At 47.6% G+C, this 6,372-nt stretch overlaps 1 pseudogene; it reads right to left on the bottom strand.

Moving 5' to 3' along the window:
• Nucleotides 1-4,908: 4,908 nt before the first annotated feature.
• Nucleotides 4,909-5,611, bottom strand: LOC111520481 (annotated as a pseudogene).
• Between the last annotated feature and the right edge of the window lie 761 nt (nt 5,612-6,372).

Here is a 6,372-nt window from a genome sequence, read left to right as displayed (position 1 = left end):
GACTTTTCTTAGATTCAGTTAAAAACTCCAAAGCATTTTGGCAATCTCGGCAACACCGGCTTCCTCGGAAAGCAGCTGCGACTGCTCCCTCCGCTCCTTTGTCAGTCGTTTTGTGCTTTTTTGTTTTGTTTTGTTTTGAGATGGAGTCTCGCTCTGTCGCCTGGCCTGGAGTTCAGTGGCCGGATCTCAGCTCACTGCAAGCTCCGCCTCCCGGGTTTATGCCATTCTCCTGCCTCAGCCTCCTGAGTAACTGGGACTACAGGAACCCGCCACCTCGCCCGGCTAGCTTTTTGTATTTTTTTAGTAGAGACGGGGTTTCACTGTGTTAGCCAGGATGGTCTCGATCTCCTGACCTCGTGATCCGCCTGTCTCGGCCTCCCAAAGTGCTGGGACTACAGGTTTGAGCCACCGTGCCCCGCCTGTTTTGTGTTTTTGAGACGGAGTCTTGCTCTGTCGCCCAGGCTGGAGTGCAGTGGCGCAATATCGGCTCACTGCAAGCTCCACCTCCTGGGTTCACGCCATTCTCCTGCCTCAGCCTCCTGAGTAGCTGGGACTACAGGCACCTGCCACCACGCCCAGCTAATTTTTTGTATTTTTTAGTAGAGACGGGGTTTCACCGTGTTAGCCAGGATTGTCTCGATCTCCTGACCTCGTGATCCACCCACCTCGGCCTCCCAAAGTGCTGGGATTACAGGCGTGAGCCACTGCGCCCAGTCTAGATTTTTTTTTTTTCTGTAGAGTTGTTTAAGCTCCTTGTATATTCTGGTTACTAATCCCTTGTCAGATGGGTAGTTTGCACATATTTTCTCCCATTCTGTGCGTTGTCTCTTCACTTTGTTGACAGTTTGCTTTGCAGAAGCTGTTTAACTTGATGTGACCCCATCTGTCCATTTTTGCTTTGGTTTCCTGTGCTTGTAGGGTATTACTCAATAAATCTTTGCCCAGTTCAGTGTCCTGGAGAGTTTCCCCAATTTTTCTTTTAGTAGTTTCATGGTTTGGGGTTTTATATTTAAGTCTTTAATCCATTTTGATTTGATTTTTTTATATGGCAATAGATAGGGATCTGGTTTCATTCTTCTGCATATGGATATTCATTTTTCCCAGCACTATGTCTTGAAGAGACTATCCTGTCCCCATTTTATGTTCTTGGCACATGTGTCAAAAATGAGTTTACTGTAGATGTATGGATTTATTTCTAGTTCCTCTAGTCTGTTCCATTGGTCTATGTGTCTGTTTTTATGCTAGTATCATGCTGTTTTTGTTACTATAGCTCTGTAGTCTGATTTGAAGTCAGTTAATGTGATTCCTCCAGTTCTGTTGTTTTTGTTCAAGATAGCTTTGGTTGTTCTGGGTCTTTATGGTTCCATATAAATTTCAGGATTGATTGTATTTTTCTATTTCTGTGAAGAATGTCATTTATATCTATATTTTTTTCATACAGAGTTTCATTCTTGTTGCCCAGGCTGGAGTGCAATGATGCAATCTCAGCTCGGTGCAGCCTCAGCTTCCCAGGTTCAAGCGAGTCTTCTGCCTCAGCCTCCCAAGTAGCTGGGATTATAGGTACATGCCACCATGTCCGGCTAATTTTTTGTATTTTTAGTAGATACAGGGTTTCACTGTGTTGGCCAGGCTGGTCTTGAACTCCTAACTTCAGGTGATCCACCTGCCTCGGCCTCCCAAAGTGCTGGGATTGCAGGCATGAGCTACCACGCCCAACCAGATGTTTTAATAAGAATTGCATTGAACCTGTAGATTGCTTTGCATAGTATGGACATTTTAATAATATTTATTCTTCCAGTCCTTGAACATGGAATATCTTTCCATTTTTTGTATGTGTCTTCTTCAATTTCTTGTATCAATGTTTTAGGGGGTTTTGGGTTTTTTTTTTTTTTTTTTTTTGAGACGGGGTCTTGCTCTGTTGCCCGGGCTGGAGTGCAGTGGCCTGATCTCAGCTCACTGCAAGCTCCGCCTCCCGGGTTTTACGCCATTCTCCTGCCTCAGCCTCCCAAGTAGCTGGGACTACAGGCGCCTGCCACCTCGCCCGGCTAGTTTTTTATATTTTTAGTAGAGACGGGGTTTCACCGTGTTAGCCAGGATGGTCTCGATCTCCTGACCTCGTGATCCGCCCGTCTCGGCCTCCCAAAGTGCTGGGATTACAGGCTTGAGCCACCGCGCCCGGCCTGGGGGTTTTTTGTTTGTTTGTTTTTTCAGGTGGAGTCTCACTCTGTCTCCCAGGCTGGAGGGCAGTGGCGTGATCTCAGCTCACTGCAAACTCCGCCTCCTGGGTTCAAGCGATTCTCCTGTCTCAGCCTCCCAAATAGCTGGGATTACAGGCGCGCACCACCACGCCCAGCCAATTTTTGTATTTTTAGTAGAGACAGGGTTTCACTATGTTGGCCAAGATGGTCTTGAACTCCTGACTTCAGGTGATCTGCCCACCTCAGCCTCCCAAGGTGCTGGGATGACAGGCGTGAGCCATCGTGCCCAGCCAATGTTTTAGTTTTCATTGTAGAGATCTTCCACTTATTTGGTTAAGTTAATTCCTAGCTATTTTATTTTATTTGTAGCTATTGTAAATGGGGTTACTTTCTTGATTTCTTTTTAAGATCGTTCACTGTTGGAATACAGAAATGTTACTGATTTTTGCGTGTTGACTTTGTATCCTGCAGCTGAATTTATCCGTTTGAATAGTTTTTTGATGGAGTCTTTAGGTTTTTCTGAATATAAGATCATACCATCTACAAACAAGGATAATTTGACTTCTTCCTTTCCAACGTGGGTACCCTTTGTTTCTTCCTCTCGTCTGACTGCTCTAGCTAAGACTTCCCGTACTATGTTTAATTACAGTGATAAAAGTGGACATCCTTGTCATATTCCAGAACTTAGAGGAAAGGCTTTCAGTTTTCCCCATTCAGTATGATACTAGCTGTAGATCTGTCATACATGGCTTTTATTATATTGAGGTATATTCCTCCTGTACCCAGTTTTTTGTTTGTTTTTTGTTTTGTTTTGTTTTTAAGATGGAGTCTCACTCTTTCGCCCAGGCTAGAGTCAGTGGTGCAATCTTGGCTCACTGCAAGCTCCACCTCCCGGGTTCACGCCATTCTCCTGCCTCAGCCTCCTGAGTAGCTGGGACTACAGGCACCTGCCACCACGCCCAGCTAATTTTTTGTATTTTTAGCAGAGATGGGGTTCCACTGTGTTAGCCAGGATGGTCTCAATCTCCCGACCCCGTGATCCACCCGCCTCAGCCTTCCAAAGTGCTGGGATTACAGGCGTGAGCCACCTCACCCGGCCCCTATACCCAGTTTTTTGTTGTTGTTTTTTGTTTTGTTTTGTTTCATTTTGTTTTGTTTTTTGAGATGGAGTCTGGCTCTGTTGCCCAGGTTGGAATGCGATGGTGCAATCTCGGCTTACTGCAACCTCCGCCTCCCAGGTTCAAACAATTCTCCCACCTCAGCCTCCCAAGTAGCTGGCATTACAGACACCGCCACCACGCCCAGCTAATTTTTTTTTTTTTTTGTATTTTTGTATTTTTAGTAGAGACAGGGTTTCACCATGTTGGCCAGGCTGGTCTTGAACTCCTAACCTCGCGATCCACCTGCCTTGGCCTCCCGAAGTGCTGGGATTACAGGCGTGAGACACCGTGCCCAGCCCCCTATACCCAGTTTTTAAAGAGTTTTTATCGTGGTAGTATGCTGAATTTTACCAAATGCTTTTTCAGCATTAGTTGAAATGATCACATGGTTTTTGTTCTTCATTCTGTTGATATGATGTATCACATTGATTGATTTGCATATGTTGCCCAGGCTGGTCTGGAACTCATAGGCTCAAGTGATCCTCCTGCCTCGGCCTCCCAAAGTGCTGGAATTTACAGGTGTGAGCCACTGCACCTGGCCCAGTGTGTGGTTTGTACTTACTTTGTTGTTGTTGTTGTTGTTGTTGAGATGGAGTCTCACTCTGTCACCCAGGCTGGAATGCAATGGCGCGATCTTGGCTCACTGCAACCTCTGCCTCAGCCTCCCAAGTAGCTGGGACTACAGGCAACTGCCACCACACCTGGCTAATTTTTGTATTTTTAGTAGAAATGGGGTTTCACCATCTTGGCCAGGCTGGTCTTGAACTCCTAACCTCATGATCCACCTGCCTTGGCCTCCCAAAATGCTGAGATTACAAGCGTGAGCCACCGCGCCTGGTCTGTGGTTTGTATTTTCTTTCTTTTTTTTTTTTTTGAGACGGAGTCTCGCTCTGCCGCCCAGGCTGAAGTGCAGTGGCGCGATCTCGGCTCACTGCAAGCTCCGCCTCCCGGGTTTACGCCATTCTCCTGCCTCAGCCTCCGGAGTAGCTGGGACTACAGGCGCCCACCATCTCGCCCGGCTAGTTTTTTGTATTTTTTAATAGAGACGGGGTTTCACCGTGTAGGCCAGGATGGTCTCGATCTCCTGACCTCGTGATCCACCCATCTCGGCCTCCCAAAGTGCTGGGATTACAGGCTTGAGCCATCGCGCCCGGCCTGTGTTTTCTAACAGTGTCTTTGGAAGCAGACATTTTAAAATCTTGATAAAGTTCAGTTTGTCAATTTATCCTTTCAGAAAATTATGCTTTAGGTGCCGTATTTAAGACATCTTTGCCTAAGCCAAGATTACAAACATTTTCTATTCTCTTCTGGAAGTTTTATAGTTTCACATTTATATTTATGGTCCACTTTATTGTTTTATTTTCCACTTTTCCCCTCACAAAGCATAGGTTGTTAATTTTCCCTCTAGGTCTGAACTCAGCACACAATAGATGGCTTCTCTTCGCCCTCTGGGCTGCAGTGTTTTCCAGGCTGCCGCTCCTATAATAATGCTCAGCATTGAAGACACTCGGGTCCTGCACTGTGGCCCTGAGCCCCCCATAAGTCCCATCTCACTCATGCCCCCGGGGCCCAGGAACCCATTCCATGGGCTCCTTGGAGGCTGCGGCCACAGCATCCCCACATCCTGAAAAGCCCTTGAACGTGGGTGTCTGGAAGGCTTCCACTTTGGTCTTGACTGCATTCACCCTCTCCAGCACCTTCTCCTGGGTAATCCCCTGAATCATTTCCATCCTTAGTCTTGGAGATCAGGTGCTGGATCCCTGTGATCACCAGAATGCATCTCTCTTTGAGAGTCCAGCCTTCTGGCTTAACTGGGGCAAGCAGGGACAGGATCTACTCACTCCCAGCGAGACGTCTGCACTTAAGGACTTCCTTCTTCCGCTTGTCTGTTTCCATCTCCTCATCCTTGGGAGGGGACTCTGGGATGGGGATGTCCAGTGGGGCCTGGAGGGAGGTCAGGTCAGCCACACAGAGGGGGCCAAGAGCTGACCCAGGTGTGTGATTTTCTGGAGGGAGGTCAGGTCAGCCACACAGAGGGGGCCAAGAGCTGACTCAGGTGTGTGATTTTCTGGAGGGAGGTCAGGTCAGCCACACAGAGGGGACCAAGAGCTGACCCAGGTGTGTGATTTTCTGCGGCAAGTCTGTGAAGGAACTCCTCCGGCTCCTGGGAGGAGCCCAACCTGAAGGCCTGCATCTGCTTGTGGGCTTCTGGCTCGGCCCCCACAAGGCTCGTCCCCCACAAGGCTTGGCCATGCTGCTCCCAGTTCTGGGTCTCCCACACCCTAGGGCCTATTTTTAGGTAATTTGTGTATATTAACGAGGCATGAATTGATTTTTTTTTTCCACATGACCTGCCATGTTTTCCAGCACCATTTGTTGGAAAGATCATCCTTCTTCCACTGTATTGCCTTTGCATCTTCGTAAAAAATCAGTTGTCAACACACATATGGATCTGTTTCTGAACTCTCTGTGCTGTTTCACTGATCTATTTTTGTGTCTACATCAATCTTGATTACTGTAGCTTTAATACTAAGTCTTGGAATCCCAGCACTTTGGGAGGCCGAGATGGGAGGATCGCTAGAGGCCAGGAGTTTGAGGCTGCAGTGATCACACCACTGGACTCCAGCCTGGGTGACACAGTGAGACCCTGTTTCTAAAAAATAAAAGGCCGGGCGCGGTGGCTCACGCCTGTAATCCTGGCACTTTGGGAGGCCGAGGCAGTGGATCATGAGGTCACGAGTTCAAGATCAGCCTGGCCAACATGATGAAACCCCGTCTCTACTAAAACCTACAAAAATTAGCTGGGCGTGGTAGCATGCACCTGTGGTTCCGGCTACTCAGGAGGCTGAGGCATGAGAATCACTTGAACCCGGGAGGTGGAAGCTGCAGTGAGCCAAGACCGTGTCACTGCACTCCAGCCTGGGTGACAGGGCAAGACTCCATCTCAAAAAATACATACATACATACATAACATTTAAAAAAAACTTTTAAAGTCTTGAAATCAAGTCGTGTTA

Source organism: Piliocolobus tephrosceles, chromosome 20, assembly GCF_002776525.5.
Source record: "Piliocolobus tephrosceles isolate RC106 chromosome 20, ASM277652v3, whole genome shotgun sequence".
Lineage (NCBI taxonomy): Eukaryota > Metazoa > Chordata > Mammalia > Primates > Cercopithecidae > Piliocolobus > Piliocolobus tephrosceles.
Note: the sequence above shows the minus strand (reverse complement) of the source record. Positions and strands in the feature narration are given on the sequence as shown.